This window comes from Triturus cristatus, chromosome 8 (genome assembly GCF_964204655.1).
Source record: "Triturus cristatus chromosome 8, aTriCri1.1, whole genome shotgun sequence".
In the NCBI taxonomy this organism is placed as follows: Eukaryota; Metazoa; Chordata; class Amphibia; order Caudata; family Salamandridae; genus Triturus; species Triturus cristatus.
In genome coordinates this window covers 1,167,543,520-1,167,568,433 of record NC_140591.1, presented here as the reverse complement: position 1 = coordinate 1,167,568,433, position 24,914 = coordinate 1,167,543,520, and positions in this window count along the sequence as shown.

Below are 24,914 nucleotides of genomic sequence, written 5' to 3'. Positions count from 1 at the left end.
AGGAAGGAGAATTACAACTTCAGTAAGAATATATGACTTTACCTTGGCTGAGGGCAACTGAAGGTCTAAACATTCAGCAGCTTTTCTGATAACCAAGTGATAAGGGGCAACATCCTGTGAAGGTAAAGCCTTCAGAGAAGAAAGCTCCCCCTTTGGGAAGGTATCAAGGCCACTAGCCTCACGTAGACCTTCGAATTTGTCTACGGAGTCGAGAATCTCCCCTTCCTCTTGTTCTTGCTGGTACTCATCTTCCTCCAGCAGTCTTTGCGCTTCCCTCCTGGAGCGCTGCTTCAGGATCGGCGCCGGCGCCAGTCACGGCGCCGGCGTCAAAGGAGGACCTTCCGAAGTGGGCATCGGAGCCGATCGAATCCTGGATGACGCCGGACCAACACCAGATGGCGCCGGTGATTGAGGTGTTGGAGTCGAAAACCTTGGCGCCGGGAACTGCCAAGATGGAGCCGTCTGCATTAAAAGGCATGAAAGGTGCCTGGGCATACTGATGGGGGATGCCCAAATTAAAGGCAAGTGGACCAACCGGGTCAGAAGTTGCGCCAGTAGGGTAGGATGCCATGGCAAACATGCCAAACATTGCATTAAGAAAATACGAAGGATCCAATCCTGGTCCTGGGAAAGGAGCATATGGATCTGAATTCCCCATGTCTAGATCCATCCGAGGCCGTATGGGGGGCTGAGGCTGCAGAGCCAGAGACATTGGCACCCACACAGTTGAAGCCTCAGGAACAAGAGAAGACTGCCTGGGAGCCGGAGAATCCCTGGCCTCTGGAGAGCTACTGGGCCCCGAGAATCCCTGGGTGTCGGTAAATCCCTTGGTGCCAGAGAGTGGGCTGGAGTCACCTGCGAAGGAGAAGGTGAAGGAGAGATGAAGTCTTTTTCACAATGACGCTATACGGGAGAGGCTGATCTTGAAGCCCTGCCCTTTGAAGATTGACATCGTGATCCATGCCTTCTCTTCTTCGACTTATGTATGCGAGGTCCACGCCTTCGATCTTTTACGACCCCTCTTCTCCTTTGTCACCCGCACCATGAAGAGTTTGGCCTCACGTTCTTTCAGCGCCTTCGGGTTCATCTTACGACAGCACGAACACCCTCCGACATCGTGGTCTGAAGAAAGACACCAAAGACAGTCGTTGTGGGGGTCCGTGATGGACATATGGCCCCCACACTCCTTGCAGGGCTTGAAACCCGACTTCTTCGAAGTAGCCATTCTCACTGTAACACAAGAAGAGGAAGAAACAAAGTAACCAAAGTGGAGAGTCCCAGAAAAAAACGTTAAGCATTGACGTCGTGGAAAAAAGGGAACTGACGTCAGCACGTCAAAGGGGTCTTCTTATGGCTCCGGTGACGTCATACGGTGTCGCGAGCGGAGCCGTGCCATTATGATGTCCTCATCAACATGGGAGAGCTAAGAAAAGAATTTCCGTAGAATGCTGGCGTTGGGGTAATTCAAAAGGTGAGGAATCCACAGGCAGATGTATCCCTCAGAATGAGGGGTGCTGGCTAGCGCCCCACCCAGACTTAATAAACTAAGTCCTGTCTGGAGGTGGTCACACCTCCCTGTGACAGGATACCTATTGTCCTCCCTTCCTCTGCTCGAGCTTGGCTCAGCAGCAGGAGGGCAGAATTATGTCTCTGGTCATCAGCAGCTATAGTTTGCTGTCCGGGTCTAGCAGAACAAGTTACTTACCTTCGGTAACGCATTATCTGGTAGAGACTCTATCTAGCTGCAGATTCCTTACCTTTGAATTTCCAAGGCGTCAGGCTGGATCCGGACACTTTTGCATAGCAATACCCCTTCCGCGCGATGTCGGGTGGCTCCATTTGGCTCCGCGTGACGTCGTCGGCTTCGGTAGCATCGGTTATGATGTTGCGGTGCCTATATAGGCGCCACCCAGGTACGCGGATATCAGTACTTTTCATTTTTTCCACGCCGGAAGCGCAGAGCCACGAAGTAACTGACGTAGTCATGTGCAAAACTAGGGCCCTGAAAAGGGGAGTAACCCTACCCCTACAATATTAGTCCACAAAGCGGGGAGGCATGGGTGGGGCTGTAAGGAATCTACAGCTAGATAGAGTCTCTACCAGATAACCAAAGGTAAGTAACTTGTTCATCTGATGAAGACTTCTAGCTGCAGATCCCTTAGCTTTGAATCAGATACCCTAGCCATACCATCCCGGCGGGGGGTTGTGGACTCATGATCTAGACTAAGAAGTCTTGCAGGACTGAACAGGTAAAGTGCCCGCCCCTGAGCACTTGACCATCAAGGCAATAATGTTTTGCGAACGTGTGCAATGATTTTAATGCAGAGAACGACCCAGCCAGAGATGGTCCTTTTCTGCACTGCCCTTCCCTTCCCTTCTTTGCTTCCACATACTCCACAAAGAGTTGGTCATCCACCAGAACTCTTTTGTGCGGGCAGGGTTGAACAACAATGCTCTTTTTGGGTCCAGTCAGTGGAGATGCTCCTCTTTCTTAGAGGGATGCCGGGGAGGATAGAAGGAGGGCAAAGTAATGGACTGACCCCGATGGAATGGGGTCACAACCTTTGGTAAGAATGATGCCCTGGTGCGAAGCACCACCTTGTCTGGAAAGGACATAAGATAAGGAGGCAAGCTGGATAATGCCTGCAATTCACTCACCCTTCGGGCCGATGTAATCACCACTAAGAAGGCTGTTTTTATGGTCAACAGATGGAGGGGGCAATTGTGCAAAGGCTCGAAAGGAGCGCGCATCAGGTAAGTGAGGACCAAATTAAGATCTCATTGTGGCATAACAAACGGCGTAGGTGGAAATGAATCGCCCACCCCTTTCAGAAATCTATTTACAATAGGAGATTTAAAGAGAAAAGGCTGGTCTGGCAGCTGCAAAAAAGCAGACAGAGCAGAGAGGTAACCCTTGACAGTTTCCAAAGCAGAGCACTGCTGGGCAAGAGTTAGAATGAATAAAAGGACAGTAGAAAGAGAAGCAGAAAGAGGGTCAATGGACCTTTCTGTACAGTATAATACAAATTTCTGCCAATGGCAGGCGTATACTGTGAGAAGTTGGCCTGATATATGATGTCACTAGTTCTAGTGTACACCTTGTATCAGTCCAAACAACCCTTATGGTGATTGGTTGTAAAGTCAACCTTATAGACCAGCTATCCTAGTGGTAGCATGGACAAGAGCAGTCTTCGGCTAAACTCTGTATGGCATGTGAAGCCAGCTGTTATACCATTATAATCCCTTGAATACCAAATGAAAGGACACCACACCACGTATATATAACATTAGAATGTATTTATTCTAACATATACCCTCAGCACTCTTTATGAGTTCAGAGGTCTAAGTACAAACAATTTCTTAAGTAGAATACGTTAAGTTACACATGAAAATACAGTTAGGCCCAGGGGCCACGCAAACCATATACTAAGAAAGTGTGGTATAAGTACCACGTCATGAACAGGGAGTAGGCCTAGGGCCTAGGGAATCTCTGGGGCTACACTACCCTACCAATAGTTAGGAAGTGGGAGGCCCATGGGAAGCGTGTGCAGTGTGGAAACACACACGCGGTTTACATTAAAGTCAATAGGAATGTAACAGTTAGAAATAGGAAGAATAAGGACACTTCCGAAGTAACTAGGAGGAAGCAACTAAAGACTTAGACACTTGGATAGTCAATATCCACTGGAGCACCGGAGTACTCGCGTTACCTCACCCACAGGAGACGGGTGCATAGGTGTGAAGATGTGTCGGGTGTCGTCGCTGGATCCTATGGATGCCTGAAGAACAGATGCTGGCAGGCGGCCAGGAGGAAGATGTCCGGTGGATCCAAGGGTGGATCTTGAAGAAAGAACACCTGCAAGCAGAGGGGAAAAATTCTGGGTCACTAGCTAGTGACCGTGTGGAACCAGGAAGGAACCAGGCGATGTCGTGCAGAACACAGGTGATGTCTTGAAGCTTGTCTCTGCAGCTGCGTGGACCAGGAGGCGTTGAGGACAACCAGAACCAGGGTACGAGCTGTCCCACGAAGGATCTTGCTGATGGCGGAGTCGACGTCCCGATTGGAGTCAACAAGCCTTGGCAAAGGCAACCCACGCGGAATGGGAAATTTGCTTCAGGTGCAGACCAGGAAGGCCTGAGGTGCTTCTTTTTCACAGGGAAGCAAGGGCCAGTCTGGAGGAGCCAAACCAGTGGTGAAAAGTCAAGGGTTCGTCGTCACTGAGGCTACTAGCCAACGGGCAAGCAACCGGACAGATGCGTCGAGCAGGAAAATGCAGAAGGGCCCCACGCAGAACTCGTGGAGTGTGGAGGGCTGATCTTCGGTGCAGGTGGTGCTCGTGGTTGGGCCTTCTCAATTCCCAGAGCATAACTTCGAGGATGTCTCAGAAGCTGTGCTGGAAGCTACTCGCCAATTTTCCCAGGTAGCCGGTCCCACGTCTCTCGTCACCTCCACGAATCTCAGCTTGGCTGTGGATGTGGATCAGGGTCGGAGAAGTCTGGAGGTCAAGGCGCTGGTCGGGCTCTGCAGTCCGTTCCTCGTAGAACTTGGGCAAAGCAAACGGCAGGTCGCTTGTTGGTGCCTGTTGCACAGGGTGGCCACTCCTTGGCCACAAGGGAGATTCTTCAGTCTTCTTGTCGTCGAATGTCGAAGGTCAAGAGTTTCGTGTCTAGTTTCAGTTCAGGATAATCCAAAGTCCTAGGGACTCAGCTCCCACTCTTATACTAATCTGGGGGGCTGGGTTACCTGCAAGGTCCCTCCTATGGGTGGGACCAGGGAGGGGGGTGGTTACACCCCCTTCCCTTTGTCCAGTTTCGCGCCAGGACTGGAACTGGAGTGCCCCAGCACCGGTTTGAACCGGACTATGCATGGGACACCTTGTGTGCCCCAGGCAGTGTCTTGTTTCTTTCATCCCTCTCTGCCCCAATACACTAAGCCCTGTCTAGGGTGCTGCTAGCACCTCCCAAGGCAGGAAACCTATTGTCCAAGCCTCCATCCCTGGAAGGACTCCCAGCAGCAGGAGGTCAGACTTGTGTGCGTGGCAGCAGCATCCATTTTGTGATGCTGGGGCTCTGGTTAACTTTAACCGGGTAGTAGGATTTTAACATGTCTTCTCCCTCTAGAAGGGGGGAATACTATCCTCATCACCAGAAATGGTGTGGGGGTACTATTCCAAAGTGTTAGACACCTTACACGACATGTTTTGATAAAGCCAAACCATAGTTACCACAACCGCGAGGATTATAAGGCACTTTAAGAGTATATGGTAGGCGATATCATAGAACAGCTATAAGGACATGGTTCCGAAAGCTGAAGACAGGCTCAGCTCATGCTAGAGCACCATCTCACATGTTACCAAGCACTCTGCCTCCAGGATTGTTAAGGCCTGCCATAGGAGTGGCTGAAAGGTTACCCATGTGTCTATATATAAGGTAGGTATAGGAATATTATACCTAAGCAAGGGGTGATTACACGACCTTGCCCCAGCTGAGTGATCAGCCAGTTGTGTCATGATGGGAGGCCAGGGGTGGCATAATACATGCTGCAGCCCCTGGTAGGCCTAGGGTACACCCATGCCCTGGGTACCTAAGGTACACTGTACAGGGCCCTATAAGGTGATCCTTACCAATTGGGTTATGTACCTAAAGTACATAGTATGAAGTTAGAGAGAGAAAAGCTGGGCTGTGGGTCTGATTAGCAGGCCCACAGCCACATCTAAGTCGAAAACCAGTGAAGCAAAAGCAAAAAGTGGGGGTGACCATAGGAAGCAGACCCTACTCTCCTACACAACCCCCCCCCCCAAACTTAGGGACATTAAACTAACCTTGACCAGTTGAGTCTTCATGTTCTAAGTGGAAATATCGGGAGAGTCCATCTGCATTGGCATGGTCAGTCCCAGGGCTATGTTCCACTGTGAAGTCCATGCCCTGTAGGAAAATGGACCACCTAAGAAGTTTGGGATTTTCACCCTTCATCTGATTTAGCCACGAGAGGGGCTTATGGTCTGTCGGAATCTTGAAGTGAGTGCCAAACAGGTATGGCCTCAGCTTCTTCAGGGCCCAAACCACAGCAAAGGCCGCCCTCTCAATAGCTGACCAACGTTTCTCTCTAGGGGTCAGCCTTCTACTAATAAAAGCAATGGGCTGGTCTTGACCATCTATATTCAGTTGTGAAAGAACAGCTCCCACACCCAACTCAGAAGCATCTGTTTGGACAATGAATTCTTTGGAGTAATCTGGACTTTTCAGAATAGGTGCAGTGCACATGGCCTGCTTCAGGTCATCAAATGCCTTCTGACAGCTTACTGTCCACTGAACTTTCTTTGGCATTTTCTTGGTGGTCAAGTCATTAAGTGGTGTCACAATGGACCCATAGTTCTTAACAAACTTTCTGTAGTACCCAGACAGGCCCAAGAAAGCTCTGACCTGTGTCTGGGTAATTGGAGGAGTCCAGTCCTTTATGGTCTTGATCTTGCTCTCCAGTGGTTGAACCTGACCCCCACCTACTAGGTGGCCCAGGTACACAACCTTGCTCTGCCCTATCTGGCACTTAGTGGCCTTGATAGTGAGCCCTGCCTTTTGCACGGCCTCTAAAACATTCCTCAGGTGGACCAGGTGATCCTCCCAGGTGGAGCTAAAGACAGCAATATCATCAAGATAAGCTGCACAGAAGTCATCCAGGACTGTAAGGACTTGATTCACCAACCTTTGGAAAGTGCCAGGTGCATTCTTCAAGCCAAAGGGCATTACCACAAATTGATAATGTCCTCCTGGGGTTGAGAAAGCAGTTTTGGCCTTTGCACTCTCAGCTATTCTGATTTGCCAGTAGCCTGCTGTCAGGTCAAATGTACTCAGAAACTTGGCAGCTGCCAATCTGTCAATGAGGTCATCTGCCCTAGGTATTGGGTGGGCATCTGTCCTAGTGACAGCATTGAGACCTCTGTAATCCACGCAAAACCTCATCTCTCTCCTACCATCTTGGGTGTGAGGTTTTGGCACCAGAACTACAGGACTAGCCCAAGGGCTCTCTGAAGGTTCAATGACTCCCAGCTCCAACATCTTTTGTACCTCAATCTTTATGCAGTCCCTGACATGGTCAGGTTGCCTGTAGATTTTACTCTTCACAGGCAGACTGTCACCAGTGTCCACCTCATGGGTGCACCAGTTTGTCTGACTTGGGGTCAGTGAGAACATATGTCTATAGGCCTGTAGAACTTGTCTGCAGTCCTGTTGCTGATGGTTAGTGAGGCTGTCAGAAAAGACCACACCATCAACTGAACCATCATCAGGGTTCTGAGTCAGCGGGTCTGGGAGAGGGTCACTCTCTTCCTCCTGCCCCTCATCTGTAGCCATGAGCAAGACCATGTCTGCCCTGTCAACATATGCCTTTAACCTGTTGACATGAAGCACCCTGTGGGGGCTTCTGGGAGTCCCAAGGTCCACCAAGTAGGTGACTTCTACCTTCTGTTCAACAATAGTGTGGGGTCCAGACCATTTGTCCTGGAGTGCTGCTGGGGCCACTGGCTCCAACACCCACACTTTCTGTCCTGGCTGGTACACAGTCAGCACAGCCTTTTGGTCATGCCAAGCTTTTTGGAGTTCTTGGCTTGCCTCAAGGTTTTTAGAAGCCTTCTTCATGTACTCTGCCATCCTTGAGCGGAGGCCAAGCACATAATCCACTATATCAAGCTTGGGTTGTCTGAGAGGTCTCTCCCATCCTTCCCTCACTAGACACAGGGGTCCCCTTACAGGATGCCCAAACAAAAGCTCAAAAGGGCTGTAGCCAACCCTCTTTTGTGGGACCTCTCTGTAAGCAAACAGAAGGCAGGGTAAAAGAATGTCCCATCTTCGCCTAAGCTTGTCTGGTAAACCTTTCATCATCCCCTTTAGGGTCTTGTTGAACCTTTCCACAAGCTCATTGCATTGTGGGTGATAGGGGGTAGTGAATTTGTAGTTAACACCACACTCCTTCCACATTGCAGTCAAATATCCTGACATGAAGTTGGCACCTCTGTCATAGATAACCTCCTTTGGAAATCCCACTCTGGAGAACACTCCAAGTAGGGCCCTTGCCACAACAGGAGCTGTTGTGGCCCTCAGGGGTATAGCTTCTGGGTACCTGGTGGCATGGTCCACTATCACCAGTATGAATCTGTGCCCAGTACTGTTTGGGGGTCCATTGGTCCAACAATGTCTATCCCCACTCTCTCAAAGGGAACCCCCACCACTGGTAGTGGTATTAGGGGGGCCTTTGTGGTGCCACCTGATTTGCCATTGGCTTGGCAGGTGACACAGGAGCGACAAAACTCCTTGGCATCTTCTGACATGTGAGGCCAGTGAAAGTGAGGGACAAGTCTGTCCCAAGTCTTATTCTCGGCTAAGTGTCCTGCAAGGGGAATATCATGGGCCAATGTAAGAAGGAAGCCTCTGAAACTCAATGGTATGACAAACCTCCTGGAAGCACCAGGCTTGGGGTCTCTAGCCTCTGAGTACAGCAGCCCTTCATCCCAATACACTTTATGGGTACTTTGAGCATTCCCTGCAGCCTCAGCAGCAGCCTACTGTCTGAGGGGTTCAAGAGAAGGACAGTCTAATTGTGCCTGCCTCAGATCTGCCCTTGAAGGTCCCCCTGCCCCAAGAAACTCAACCTGGTCAGGTTCCAGTTCTTCTAGGACAGTTCCTTCAGGGTTCTCAGAATCATCCTCCTGTGAGGGCTTATTCTCTACCTGAGGCAGGGGGGAAAGCACAGCCTTTACCCTACTGCTCTTTCTCTTGGGTTGTGTCTGGTCCATTGTCCCAGGATCCAGCACTTGTTCAGTGTTGCATTTTTTTGCCTGTGACCTAGTCACAGCAAGGACATGTGCATCTATTCCCAGCATTTCTGCATGGGTCCTATACTCCACTTCAGCCCAAACTGAAGTTTCAAGTTCATTTCCCAACAGACACTCTACAGGAAGGTCTGAACTTACCACAACTTTCTTGAGGCCAGTTACCCCTCCCCAGGAGAAGTTAACAATTGCCACACTATGGGAGGTAGTGGCATTGCTAGCTTTGGTCACTAGGCAATTCTCACCTAGCATGATCTGTCCAGGGTCCACAAAGGCAGGAGTCACCATTGTGACACTAGCACCTGTGTCCCTATAGGACTGAGCTATCCTATGGTTGATTAAAGGAGTCTGTCTGTACTTGCCCAGGTTACTGGGGCTCACAGTAGAGGACAAAGCCATGTCCCCATCACAGAACAGAACAGCCTGAGTTGGTATTCTGACTGGGCCAGAATCCACTTTAGTTCCCAGGGTTAACCCTATTACACCCTTTTGCTGGGAACCACCACTTACAGCTGGACTAGGGGGTACAGTTGCCTTAGGGGCAATGGTGGTTGGGGGCTTGTCCTTTTTGGTGCATTCACTATACCAATGGGAATTGGACTTACAATAGTTACACCAAGGTTTCTTTTGGCCATCTTTCTTTTTATCCTTTTTGGGACCACCCTCCCCCTGAGCCTTTTGGGGGCCTGGTGAAGACTTCTGGTCTTTTGCTTTGTGCTCATTACCCTTCTGGTCTGCCTTTTTCTGATCACCGCCCTGGTTCTGGTTTTTCTGTTTAACTCTAGTCCTGACCCACCTATCTGCCTTCTTTCCCAATTCTTGGGGAGAAGTTAGGTCAGAGTCAATCAAGTGTTGATGCAGCAGCTGGTTTTGACAGTTGTTAAGGATTTGTTCTCTCATGATCAAATTATACAATCCTGTATAGTCCTTAACCTTACTACCCAATAACCAGCCTTCCAAAGCCTTAGTGGCACAATCTACAAAGTCAGTCCAGTCCTGAGTCTGTGTCTTCTGGGTATCCCTGAACAACAACCTGTATTGTTCAGTGGTTAGGCCAAACCCATCAATCAGAGCACTCTTCAGGACAGTGTAATTGTCAGCATCCTCATCACTAACTGTGAGGAGCTTGTCTCTACCTTTCTCAGAGAAGGAGAGCCACAAGATAGCTGCCCACTGACTTTGGAGTACCTGGTGTAGTTTGCAAGCCCTCTCCAAAGCAGTTATCCATTTGTGGATGTCATCCCCACTCTTGTAGGGAGGGACAATCTTGCTCAGGTTTCTATTGTCATAGGTCCTGTTTCTATCCTTAGGGACAGTGCTGCCACCAGTGGGTCCTAACCCACTTAACTTTTGCTCTCTGGCCAGAGCAAGTCTCTCTTTGGCAAGGGCAAGTTCTTCCCTTTCAATCCTCAGATTGACTTCCCTCTTTCTGGCCTTATGCTCTTTTCTCTGTGGAGAAGTCATTCCCCTGTGAGAAGAGGCATTGGAGCTATTAGAGACATGGGAGTGGATAGATTCTCTGGAAGGGGATCTTCCTCTCCTGCTTCTCTGGTTAAGTCCACTTGAGGGTCTGAATGGGAGGACCCCATCCTGACTCCCATGTAGGCTTAAGTTAGCCTGGCTAAGTCTCCTAACTTGGACCTGGCTGTCTACCTCATCACCTGAAGTCCCTTCTGACTCATCTTGATCCGTGTGGTGAGGGGAGTCTTCTGTAGAGGGCAGACCCTCATTTGTACCTAAGGTACCATCCTGGGATGCTCTCTGAGCATCATACTCTTCTAAGATCTCTACTAGATAAATGAGGGTAGGGTTGGAACACTTGTTTTAACTTTCTGAAGGTACACAATTGTCTCATCTCCTGAAAAGTTAGGGTATCATATCTAGAGGGTATCTTTCTAGGATATCCCCCTCCTGAGAGAGAATCATCTTGATCTCCTCTCAGAGACATGATCTAGTGAGGGTGTGGTGTGTGCACCTACCTACACTAGTTGTATCTACTAAAACCTCTCTAGTAGTTGTAGTTAGGATGTGCTAGGCCCTTCAACCTACAACAACTAAGTTCAGTAGGACTTAAGTATTCTAGGGCTGGGAGTAGTTCGCGAAGTAGCACTTCGCGAAGCTACGCAAAGTGAAGTTCGCACTACGCGAGCTACGCGTAGCACTTCGCGAACTGCGTAGTACCTTGTTCGCACTGTGCCAGATGTCGTTTTCAATGATTGCACTGTGCGGACAAGCAACCGGCACAGTGCAATCATTGAAAATGGCATCTTGCACAGTGCGAGCTGTAGTTTTCTGCTGCTCGAGTAGATTTTTACTCGAGCTTCAGCTTTCTCAACGCGAACTGGTAGTTTCTCATCGCGAGCAGTCGCGAGCATACGCGACCACTCGCAATGAGAAACCTGACCTCCTCGCGTTGGGAATCTCGCCGGGAGGTTTATTTTCCATGCTCGCGATCGCCAACTTGAAGTTGCTGATCGCGAAAAAGGAAAAAGTCTCGCCGGGTTGTCATTTTGCTTGCTCGCGGTCCCCAACTTGACGTTGAGGACCGCGAGCAAGCAAAAAATGACCGCAGCACTACGCAACACTACGCTACGCGTGTTCGCACTGTGCTACGTGCAGTTCACGTAGTGCGAAGTAGCGCGAACTTCGCAAACTACGCGAGCGTAGCGTAGTGCTTTGCCCAGGCTTAAAGTATTCTAAGATTTTGTTTTATATGTACCTTACAGTACCTAATGTGATCTTTCAATTTGATATCTCAAGATTATAATGGTATCACAACAGCAAGCTCAGATCCCAACAGCTGCTCACCAATGTGAGAAGTTGGCCTGATATATGATGTCACTAGTTCTAGTGTACACCTTGTATCAGTCCAAACAACCCTTATGGTGATTGGTTGTAAAGTCAACCTTATAGACCAGCTATCCTAGTGGTAGCATGGACAAGACCAGTCTTAGGCTAAACTCTGTATGGCATGTGAAGCCAGCTGTTATACCATTATAATCCCTTGAATACCAAATGAAAGGACACCGCACCAGGTATATATAAAATTAGAATGTATTTATTCTAACATATACCCTCAGGACTCTTTATGAGTTCAGAGGTCTAAGTACGATCAATTTCTTAAGTAGCATACGTTAAGTTACACAGGAAAATACAGTTAGGCCCAGGGGCCACGCAAACCATATACTAACAAAGTGGTAAAAGTACCACGTCACGAACAGGGAGTAGGCCTAGGGCCTAGGGAATCGCTGGGGCTACACTACCCTACCAATAGTTAGGAAGTGGGAGGCCCACGGGAAGCGTGTGCAGTGTGGAAACACACACGCGGGTTACATTAAAGTCAATGGGAATGTACCAGTTAGAAATAGGAAGAATAAGGACACTTCCGAAGTAACTAGGAGGAAGCAACTAAAGTCTTAGACACTTTGATAGTCAATATCCACTGGAGCACCGGAGTACTCGCGTTACCTCACCCACAGGAGACGGGTGCATAGGTGTGAAGATGTGTCGGGTGTCGTCGCTGGATCCTATGGATGCCTGAAGAACAGAGGCTGGCAGGCGGCCAGGAGGAAGATGTCCGGTGGATCCAAGGGTGGATCTTGAAGGAAGAACACCTGCAAGCAGAGGGGACAAAGTCTGGGTCACTAGCCAGTGACCGTGTGGAACCAGGAAGGAACCAGGCGATGTCGTGCAGAACACAGGTGATGTCTTGAAGCTTGTCTCTGCAGCTGCGTGGACCAGGAGGCGTCGAGGACAACCAGAACCACGGTACGAGCTGGCCCACAAAGGATCTTACTGATGGCGGAGACGACGTCCCGATTGGAGTCAACAAGCCTTGGCAAAGGCAACCCACACGGAATGGGAAATTCGCCTCAGGTGCAGACCAGGAAGGTCTGAGGTGCTTCTCTTTCACAGGGAAGCAAGGGCCAGTCTGGAGGAGCCAAACCAGTGGTGAAAAGTCAAGGGTTCGTCGTCACTGAGGCTACTAGCCAACGGGCAAGCAACCGGACAGATGCATCAAGCAGGAAAATGCAGAAGGGCCCCACGCAGAACTCGTGGAGTGTGGAGGGCTGATCTTTGATGCAGGTGGTGCTCGTGGTTGGGCCTTCTTAATTCCCAGAGCACAACTTCGAGGATGCCTCAGAAGCTGCGCTGGAAGCTACTCGCCAATTTTCCCAGGTAGCCGGTCCCACGTCTCTCGTCACCTCCACGTATCTCAGCTTAGCTGTGGATATGGATCAGGGTCGGAGAAGTCTGGAGGTCAAGGCGCAACTACGAGGGAGGCTTGGACAATAGGTTTCCTGCCTTGGGAGGTGCTAGCACCACCCTAGACAGGGCTTAGTTTATTGGGGCAGGGAGGGATGAAAGAAACGAGACACTGCCTGGGGCACACAAGGTGTCCCATGCATAGTCCGGTTCAAACCGGTGCTGGGGCACTCCAGCCCCATTCCCGGCGTGAAACTGGACAAAGGGATGGGGGTGTAACCACCCCCCTCCCTGGTCGCACCCATAGGAGGGACCTAGCAGGTAACCCAGCCCCCCGGATTAGTATAAGAGTGGGGGCTGAGTCCCTCGGACTATGGATTATCCTGAACTGAAACTAGACACAAAACTCTGGACCTTCGACATTCGACGACAAGAAGACTGAAGAATCTCCCTTGTGGCCAAGGAGTGGCCACCCTGTGCAAACAGGCACCATCAAGTGACCTGCCGTTTGCTTTGCCTAAAGTTCTACGAGGAACCGACTGCAAAGCCCGACCAGCGCCTTAACTTCCGGACTTCTGCGACCCTGATCCACATCCACAGTAAAGCTGAGATCCGTGGAGGCGACGAGAGACGTGGGACCGGCTACCTGGGAAAATTGGCTACTTGCTTCCAGCGCAGCTTCTGAGGCATCCTCGAAGTTGTGCTCTGGGAATTGAGAAGCCCCAACCCCGAGCACCATCTGCACCGAAGATCAGCCCTCCACACTCTACGAGTTCTGCGTGGGGCCCTTCTGCCTTTTCCTGCTCAACACGTCTGTCCAGTTGCTTGCCCGTTGGCTAGTAACCTCTGAGACGATGAACCCTTGACTTTCCACTGCTGGTTTGGCTCCTCCAGACTGGCCCTTGCTTCCCTGTGAAAGAGAAGCACCTCAGGCCTTCCTGGTCTGCAACAGAAGCGAATCCTTCATTCTGCGTGGGTTGCGCTTGCCAAGGCTTGTTGTGTCCCAACTCGACATCGACGCCGCCAACAGCAAGAGCCCTTGTGGGACAGCTCGCCTCCTGGGTCTGATCGTCCTCGACGTCTCCTGGTACCCGTGGCTGCTGCGACCAGCTTCACCTCTTCACCTGCATCTTTACGACATCGCCTAGTTCCTTCCTGGCTCCTGGCTGGTGACCTAGACTCTGTCCCCTCTGCTTGCAGGTATCCTCCTTCTTGATTCTTCCTTGGAATCCACCGGACACTCTTCACTGACTGCCTGTCAGCATCTTTTCTTCAGGCATCCATAGGAGTCGACGACGAAACCCGACGCAAGTTCACACCTATGCACCCGCAGCCCGTGGGCTAGGTAACTTGAGTACTCAGGTGCTCACAAGGGTATTGACTATCCTAGTGTCTAGTTTCCAAGTCTCTAACTCCTAGTTCCTTCCGAAGTGTCCTAAAACTCTTAATTTCTATACATTACTATTTCTATCGACTTTAACGCATTACGCGTGAGTGTTTCCACTCTGCACCTAAATCCCGTGGGCCTCCCACTGCCTAGCAACTGATAGGAGAGTGTAGCCCCAGCGATTCCCTAGGCCTAGGCCTAACCTGTGTTCGTGACAGTGGTTCTTATACCACTTACTTAGTATATGGTTTGCGTGGCCCCTAGGGCCTAACTGTATTACTTACCTGTGTGACTTATGTATGCTTAAATAAGACTGTGTTGTAGTTACCTCGAATCTCATAAAGAGTGCTGAGGGTATTTTGACTAGAATAAATACATTCTATTTTTATATTATATCTGTTGTGGTGTCCTTTCATTTGGTATTCAAGGGGTTGCAAATAATATAACAGCTGGCTTCACATGCCATACAGAGTTTAGCCTAAGACTGCTCTTGTCCATGCTACCACTAGGATAGCTGGTCTATAAGGTTGACTCAATCACCATAAGGGTTGTTTGGACTGATACAAGGTGTACACTAGAACTAGTGACATCATATATCAGGCCGACTTCTCACATTGGTGAGCAGCGGTTTGGATCTGAGCTTGCTGTTGTGACACCATTGCAATCTTGAGATATCAAATTGAGAGATCACAAGGATATTTGTAAGGTACATATAACATAGCTTATAAATACTTAAGTTCTACTGAACTTAGTTGTTGTAGGTTGAAGGGCCTAGCACACCCTGACCACAACTACTAGAGAGGTTTTAGTAGATACAACTAGTGTAGGTAGGTGCACACACCACACCCTCACTAGATCATGTCTCTGAGAGGAGATCAAGTTGATTCTCTGTCAGGAGGGGATATCCTAGAAAGATACCCACTAGATATGATACCCTAACTTTTCAGGAGATGAGACAATTGTGTACCTCCAGAAAGTTAAAACAGGGTTCAAACCCTACCCTCATTTATCTAGTGGAGATCTTAGAAGAGTATGATGCTCAGAGAGCCTCCCAGGATGGTGCCTTAGGTACCAATGAGGGTCTACCCTCCACAGAAGACTCCCCTCACAATACTGATCAAGATGAGTCAGCAGGGACTTCAGAAGATGAGGTAGACAGCCAGGTCCAAGTTAGGAGACTTAGCCAGGCTAACTTAGGCCTACATGGGAGTCTGAATGGGGTCCCCCCCCCATTCAGGCCCTCAAGTGGACTTAATCAGAGAAGCAGGAGAGCAAGATCCTCTTCCAGGGAATCTATCCACTCCCATGTCTCTAATAGCTCCAATGCCTCTTCTCACAGGGGAATGACTTCTCCACAGAGAAAAGAGCATCAGGCCAGAATGAGGGAAGTCAATCTGAGGATTGAAAGGGAAGAACTTGCCCTTGCCAAAGAGAGACTTGCTCTGGCCAGAGAGCAAACTTTAAGTGGGTTAGGACCCACTGGTGGTAGCAATATCCCTAAGGATAGAGACAGGGCCTATGATAATAGAAACCTGAGCAAGATTGTCCCTCCCTACAAGTGTGGTAATGACATCCACAAATGGATAACTGCTTTGGAGAGGGCTTGCAAAGTACAGCAGGTACCCCAAAGTCAGTGGGCAGCTATCTTGTGGCTCTCCTTCTCTGAGAAAGGTAGAGACAAGCTCCTCACAATTAGTGATGAGGATGCTGACAATTACACTGTCCTGAAGAGTGCTCTGATTGATGGGTTTGGCCTAACTACTGAACAATACAGGTTGTTGTTCAGGGATACCCAGAAGACACAGACTCAGGACTGGACTGACTTTGTAGATTGTGCCACTAAGGCTTTGGAAGGCTGGTTATTGGGTAGTAAGGTTAAGGACTATACAGGATTGTATAATTTGATCATGAGAGAACAAATCCTTAACAACTGTCAAAACCAGCTGCTGCATCAACACTTGATTGACTCTGACCTAACTTCTCCCCAGGAATGGGGAAAGAAGGCAGATAGGTGGGTCAGGAATAGAGTTCAGCAGAAAAACCAGAACCAGGGCTGTGATCATAAAAAGGCAGACCAGAAGGGTAATGAGCAGAAATCAAAAGACCAGAAGTCTTCACCAGGCCCCCAAAAGGCTCAGGGGGATGGTGGTCCCAAAAAGGATAAAAAGAAAGATGGCCAAAAGAAACCTTGGTGTAACTATTGTAAGTCCAATTCCCATTGGTTTAGTGAATGCACCAAAAAGGACAAGCCCCCAACCACCTTTGCCCCTAAGGCAACTGTACCCCGTAGTCCAGCTGTAAGTGGTGGTTCCCAGCAAAAGGGTGTAATAGGGTTAACCCTGGGAACTAAAGTGGATTCTGGCCTAGTCAGAATACCCACTCAGGCTGTTCTGATCTGTGATGGGGACATAGCTTAGTCCTCTACTGTGGGTCCCAGTAACCTGGGCAAGGACAGACAGACTCCTTTGATCAACCAGAGAATGGCTCAGGCCTACAGGGACACAGGTGCTAGTGTCACAATGGTGACACCTGCCTTTGTGGACCCTGGACAGATCATGCTAGGTGAGAATTACCTAGTGACCAACGCTAGCAATGCCACTACCTCCCATAGTGTGGCAGTTGTTAACTTCTCCTGGGGAGGAGTAACTGGCCTCAAGAAAGTTGTGGTGAGTTCAGACCTTCCTGTAGAGTGTCTGTTAGGAAATGACCTTGAAACTTCAGTGTGGGCTGAAGTGGAGTATAGGACCCATGCAGAAATGCTGGGAATAGATGCACATGTCCTTGCTGTGACTAGGTCACAGGCCAAAAAGTGCAACACTGAACAAGTGCTGGATCCTGGGACAATGGACCAGACACAACCCAAGAGAAAGATCAGTAGGGTTAAGGCTGTGCCTTCCCCCCTGCCTCAGGCAGCGAGTCAGCCCTCACAGGAGGATGATTCTGAGAACCCTGAAGGAACTGTCCTAGAAGAACTGGAACCTGACCAGGTTGAGTTTCTTGGGACAGGGGGACCTTCAAGGGCAGATCTGAGGCAGGCACATTTAGACTGTCCTTCTCTTGAACCCCTCAGACAGCAGGCTGGTGCTGAGGCTGCAGGAAATGCTCAAAGTACCCATAAAGTGTATTGGGATGAAGGGCTGCTGTACTCAGAGGCTAGAGACCCCAAGCCTGGTGTGTCCAGAAGGTTGGTCATACCATTAAGTTTCAGAGGCTTCCTTCTTACCTTGGCCCATGATATTCCCCTTACAGGACACTTAGCCCAGAATAAGACTTGGGACAGACTTGTCCCTCACTTTCACTGGCCTCACATGTCAGAAGATACCAAGGAGTTTTGTCGCTCTTGTGTCACCTGCCAAGCCAGTGGCAAATCAGGTGGCACCACAAAGGCCCCCTTCATACCACTACCTGTGGTGGGGGTTCCCTTTGAGAGAGTGGGGATAGACATTGTAGGACCAATGGACCCCCAAACAGCATCTGGGCACAGATTCTTACTGGTGATAGTGGACCATGCCACCAGGTATCCAGAAGCTATACCCCTAAGGACCACAACAGCTCCTGTTGTGGCAAGGGCCCTACTCGGAGTGTTATCCAGAGTGGGTTTTCCAAAGGAGGTTGTCTCTGACCGAGGTGCCAACTTCATGTCAGGATATTTAACTGCAATGTGGAAGGAGTGTGGTGTAAACTACAAATTCACTACACCCTATCACCCACAATGCAATGGGCTTGTGGAAAGATTCAACAAGACCTTAAAAGGGATGATAAAAGGTTTACCAGACAAGCTTAGGCGAAGATGGGACATCCTTTTACCCTGCCTTCTGTTTGTTTACAGAGAGGTCCCACAAAAGGGGGTTGGCTACAGCCCTTTTGAGCTTTTGTTTGGGCATCCTGTAAGGGGACCCCTGTGTCTAGTGAGGGAAGGATGGGAGAGACCTCTCAGACAACCCAAACTGGACATAGTAGATTATGTACTTGGCCTCCACTCCAGGATGGCAGAGTATATGAAGAAGGCTTCTAAAAACCTTGAGGCAAGCCAAGAACTCCAAAAAGCTTGGCATGACCAAAAGGCTGTGCTGACTGTGTACCAGCCAGGACAGAATGTGTGGGTGTTGGAGCCAGTGGCCCCAGCAGCACTCCAGGACAAATGGTCTGGACCCCACACTATTGTTGAACAGAAGGAAGAAGTCACCTACTTGGTGGACCTTGGGACTCCCAGAAGCCCCCACAGGGTGCTTCATGTCAACAGGTTAAAGGCATATGTTGACAGGGCAGACATGGGCTTACTCATGGCTACAGATGAGGGGCAGGAGGAAGAGAGTGACCCTCTCCCAGACCTGCTGACTCAGAACCCTGATGATGGTTCAGTTGATGGTGTGGTCTTTTCTGACAGCCTCACTGACCATCAGCAACAGGACGGCAGACAAGTTCTACAGGCCTACAGACATATGTTCTCTCTGACCCCAAGTCAGACAAACTGGTGCACCCATAAGGTGGACACTGGTGACAGTCTGCCTGTGAAGAGTAAAATCTACAGGCAACCTGACCATGTCAGGGACTGCATAAAGATTGAGGTACAAAAGATGTTGGAGCTGGGAGTCATTGAACCTTCAGAGAGCCCTTGGGCTAGTCCTGTAGTTCTGGTGCCAAAACCTCACACCCAAGATGGTAAGAGAGAGATGAGGTTTTGCGTGGATTACAGAGGTCTCAATGCTGTCACTAGGACAGATGCCCACCCAATACCTAGGGCAGATGAGCTCATTGACAGATTGGCAGCTTCCACGTTTTTGAGTACATTTGACCTGACAGCAGGCTACTGGCAAATCAGACTAGCTGAGGATGCAAAGGCCAAAACTGCTTTCTCAACGCCAGAAGGACATTATCAATTTGTGGTAATGCCCTTTGGCTTGAAGAATGCACCTGCCACTTTCCAAAGGTTGGTGAATCAAGTCCTTACAGGCCTGGATGACTACTGTGCAGCTTATCTTGATGATATTGCTGTCTTTAGCTCCACCTGGGAGGATCACCTGGTCCACCTGAGGAATGTTTTAGAGGCCCTGCAAAAGGCAGGCCTCACTATCAAGGCCACTAAGTGCCAGATAGGGCAGAGCAAGGTTGTGTACCTGGGCCACCTAGTAGGTGGGGGTCAGGTTCAACCACTGGAGAGCAAGATCCAGACCATAAAGAACTGGACTCCTCCAATTACCCAGACTCAGGTCAGAGCTTTCTTGGGCCTGACTGGGTACTACAGAAAGTTTGTTATGAACTATGGGTCCATTGTGACACCACTTAATGACTTGACCTCTAAGAAGATGCCAAAGAAAGTTCAGTGGACAGTAAGCTGTCAGAAGGCATTTGATGACCTGAAGCAGGCCATGTGCACTGCACCTATTCTGAAAAGTCCAGACTACTCCAAAGAGTTCATTGTCCAGACAGATGCTTCTGAGTTGGGTGTGGGAGCTGTTCTTTCACAACTGAATATAGATGGTCAAGACCAGCCCATTGCTTTTATTAGTAGAAGGCTGACCACTAGAGAGAAACGTTGGTCAGCTATTGAGAGGGAGGCCTTTGCTGTGGTTTGGGCCCTGAATAAGCTGAGGCCATACCTGTTTGGCACTCACTTCAAGATTCAGACAGACCATAAGCCCCTCTTGTGACTTAATCAGATGAAGGGTGAAAATCACAAACTTCTTAGGTGGTCCATTTCCCTACAGGGGATGGACTTCACAGTGGAACATAGACCTGGGACTGACCATGCCAATGCAGATGGACTCTCCAGATATTTCCACTTAGAACATGAAGACTCAACTGGTCACGGTTAGTTTAATGTCCCTAAGTTTGGGGGGGGGGGGGGTTGTGTAGGAGAGTAGGGTCTGCTTTCTATGTTCACCCCCACTTTTTGCTTTTGCTTCACTGGTTTTGACTTAGATGTGGCTGTGGGCCTGCTAATCAGACCCACAGCCCAGCTGTTCTCTCTCTAAATTCACACTATGTACTTTAGGTACATAACCCAATTGGTAAGGATCACCTTCTAGGGCCCTGTACAGTGTACCTTAGGTACCCAGGGCATAGGTGTACCCTAGGCCTACCAGGGACTGCAGCATGTATTATGCCACCCCTGGCTGGCCTTCCATTATGACAAAACTGGCTGATCACTCAGCTGGGGCGAGGTTGTGTAACCACCCCTTGCTTAGGTCTAGTATTCCTATACCTACCTTATATATAGACACATGGGTAACCTATCAGTCACTCCTATGGCAGGCCTTAACAATCCTGAAGGCAGAGTGCTTGGTAACAAGTGAGATGGTGCTCTAGCATGAGCTGAGCCTGTGTGCAGCTTTCGGAACCATGTCCTTATAGCTGTTCTATGATATCGCCTACCATATACTCTTAAAGTGCCTTACAATCCTCGCGGTTATGGTAACTATGGTTTGGCTTTATCAAAACATGTCGTGTAAGGTGTCCCGGCATCAGTGGGTAGGTCCTTGGACACATTGCATACTACGCAAACGTCACCTGCAACAACAGTTTCAACTGGATGAACGCGCTGACGTTACGAGGAGGAGGAGTCTGTGCTAGCTGCGGAACGGCTCGTAGAAGCTGCTGCTGCAACTGCCGCTGCAACCGCCGCTGCCGCCGTCCCGCCGACCCGCCATTGAGTCACTGAGCTGCTAGTGCCGCAAAAGCCGCCTGGTACATTTTGAGCGGGTTAAAGCTGGCCAAAGCGGGTCAAAGCGTAGGGAAAATCTCAGAGCCCCGAAACTCCGTAACGGATTGCGGATTGTGGATTCGCAGCAGCGAACACGGACACGGAAATCCACGGCGTGCAGCCAGCGATCTCTGACGACCTCTGACGTTTTCCTTACCACCACCCTGCCACCACCCTGCAGCAATCACCACCAACAATCACCACCAGTCATCTTCACTGCTGCCACTTACTCTACAGCTGCAGCGGCCATCATCAAACGCTCGCACGCCATATTGGGAGGCGAAGCGAGGCGGATCGCTGCCTGGCGCTTGGTCCGGAGCCAACCGGCTGGTGAGGGCTGTCTGTGCCTGTGCGGGGTGTGCTGTCCCCCTTGCCCATCCCCCTTGCCCCCTTGCCCATCCCAGCTTGTTTGATTTCCTGCGCACCTCCTGGCGCTACTCGCTGCCTTCCACACACTTTACCCTGCTGCACCCTCGCTCTTGTTGCACGGGGCTTGGAGGGGAGTAGGCGGGGTGGTAAGCGGAGGAGGCTCAGCGAGGGAGATTCAGTGCTGTGGTACCGCAGGCGGGGGGCCGGGTAGGCGGGCAGGCGGACGGGCGCGCTGGTGTTAATGGCTGCGATGACTGTATTATTCTAAAAAGTGATTCCTAAGACATCGTTCACGTAGGATCTAACCACCCTTCAATTTTTTAACTGACAAGCTCAGAACCTGAGACACTTCCCCCAACCCAGGTTCCGAGTCCCTACCAAAGTGGGGGAGCGGAAGGCAAAGCAATAAACTTCAGGTTACAGGACCCTTTGCCTCAAGGCAACTGGGACTCGGACCTGGGATACCAGTTAATTGGGACTGCACGAGTGAATTAAACCAAACCAAACCAAACCAAACCAAATCAAATCAAGGAAAAGCGGAAAAAATCTAAAACAGAGATTTGTAACGCAACGCAATTTGCACTGAATGCAACAATGAGATCAGGGAAGACAAGACAGCAGGCAACGTCGAACCTTAACAGGAGAACGCGCAGGACAAAGAAGACTTCCGCCATGGAGAACTTAGAGAGCACAGAAGTTCACCCTACAGAGGAAAGGGAAACTCTCTTGATCTCCTCATTCTTCAGCAGTCCGCAGGTACCGCCGATAGTCAACACAAACAGTTCAAACAGTTCAACCACCGGGATCAACAAACTCAAAAATAACCAGCCAAAAATATATACCAAATTTTCATTTCTAAAAGACGCAGGATCGGTCTTATGCCTAGCCACCAACAAAGGGAAGAATCTCCCACCGCCCCTTCAACCTATCAAAACATTATACACCGATGAGCAGCAGCAGCTAGATAAAGGCCACCAGGGGCCTTCGCCCAGTAGGGAAGTGCCAGGTGCTACAAGACTGTGCGAAACTACCTCAGAAGATGAGAGGTACGAGACGTATGAAGGGAAAATGAAACAGGGGGACAAGGCATACGAGGAAGTAAAAAACATCAAACTGAAACAACCAGTGCTGACTTTTACGCCAAAAGTAAACACTCAGGAAAATATTAAAAAATATCAAATAAGTGAAACAGCCGGCCAAAGTTGGTCCCACAGTCTCACAAGGGCTATGAAAGATGGAGGGAACATAAATCACAATATTCATACACTTCTTAGCGACAACAAAGAAGAAACCCTAATTGACTGGACACCACACAATCAGAGAGAAAAGGGATTAGCGCACTATGAGTGCGAGGAACAAGACCCAGGCGGCCTGGCTAATAGTATTGCTGATACTCACAATATAATTACTACCAAAAAGAACGACTTAGTTACCCCTGAACCACAGCCGCAACAAGAGGAGAAAGCAATGGAAAGGGAAAACGCAGATCTAAATACGGCAAAAGAAACCTCCCTCCTACCTCTTCCAGGGCTCGGGCCCAAGTTTCCCACGACGGGAAATAAAGACCCCTTGCATAGGCCAACTCAATTGGCGGTGGGAGAAATTCAGACTACTCCAAAGGCATTATTGGAAGGACTCTCCCAACCTATACAGGAATGCCCTACAAAATCTGCACAAGACGAACCGATTACACAAAATAATACACAACGGCAACCCTCCTTAACAACACAGGAAGAAGAACCTGAATGCTCTCATCTGACACCAGAGGAATGGGAGGAATTAGTTGCCTCATACCCTCTCGGCCCCCAAATTGGATTCCAACGAAGAAATAGCTCGCCAAGGAATAACACAAAACTCTTAAAAGAACAGGAAAAACAGGAGAAACAAGACATCTGGACTACTCTGCTACACACAATGCAAATGTCAGTTAACGCCATGCAATATCACTCAGATAAGATGGATGTTCAATTGTCAGTTCTGAACTCCCTCTCTATTTTTGTGGCGAATATCGATGATAAACTGGCAGACCTTAATAATTTGATTAGAAGAGGACAGGCAGAGACACAAATAACACAGGACAGCTGCACCTGTGCAATACTTATAGATAAGCTGGCTGCCCTTCCGAAAGCAATGGACAATCTTTTATTTGACATAAAAGACATCGTGTTACAGAAGGCAACTCCAAAAGGGTCAGCCACAATAACAAACATAGCAGAGCAACAACTACTACGACTGACAACTGGGGACGCGAGGCAGGCCACCACGGACCAGAAACCAGACTCTAGCCCCCGCGAAGAGGACTTCGCACCAACAAGCCCAGAGGAAAACAACCAAACAAGGCTTGGACCTCGGACACCCTCGCCGGGGCCAACAAAGCGCAATAAAACGAACCCTCCAACATTTAGCCCGCTTACCCGCAAGCAGCGAAGGAAGCTGAAGAGAAAGAGGCGAAATCAGAAACTTACTGAACCTATTGAAATAAACCCCCCTGGTAGGGCTATGGCCCGAGACTCGGGGAAAGACTTCAGTACAGATCCCCTAGATACTTCAGCCCAGGTGATCGAGGTGACAGAACGCCACCAGGAACCTCTAGAACACTTGGAAGAGGGGACAGGAGCGCAGGGAAGCAATGCCCCTAGAACACCCATCAGTGGGGGGGAAGCACAAAAGATCCAACCCCCTGGAAAAGGAGGTCATGCTATAGAGGGAATAACCGACGGTACGGTCCCACCCACCCCAAGAGAACTTCCTGAACTAGTGGATACACTTAAAATCACCCAAGAACCATCTATAGATCATACTGCGCAACTGAACCCTACAATAATCATGTTCCACCCCGAATACAAGTCCAGGGGACGAATAGACATACTTAATAGAGAAAACATTCTACGTCTAATACACTTGATTAATAGCCTGAAGTCTCTAAGATCCGAGGACCTAGAATCAATAGAATTTGTGGAGTCCTCGGAGTACCCGAGGGTGGAAGCAACTAAAACAGACTGGGCCTCATCCACGGTAGCAGACAAAATCTTAAAAGAACATGCTAAATTTAACACCTGGGGTATTAAGCTTCGGCCTTACTCTAAACCAAGATACCCGGAACCACTAACTAACATCTTGTTAAACCAAACAGGATCTGGGGGAACTCAACTGAGCAACAAATCTTACTCAGTGCTTCGCGGAGCCCGCAGCGAAAGCCCAGAGCGCAATGAAATAAGAGACCAGCGTCACCCAATACCCAACGTAATAAAAACCACACCCCCACAAGAGTGGACCTGGTTATCGAGGACTATAAACACAAAAAAACTAAATCTGTGAAATTCGAAGCTCTGTGTACCCAATGCTGAAACAAAAAATAAAACCCTTAAAGTCTGCTCATGGAACATCAATGGGGTTGGAGAGAAGATCTTCGACCGGGAACTGC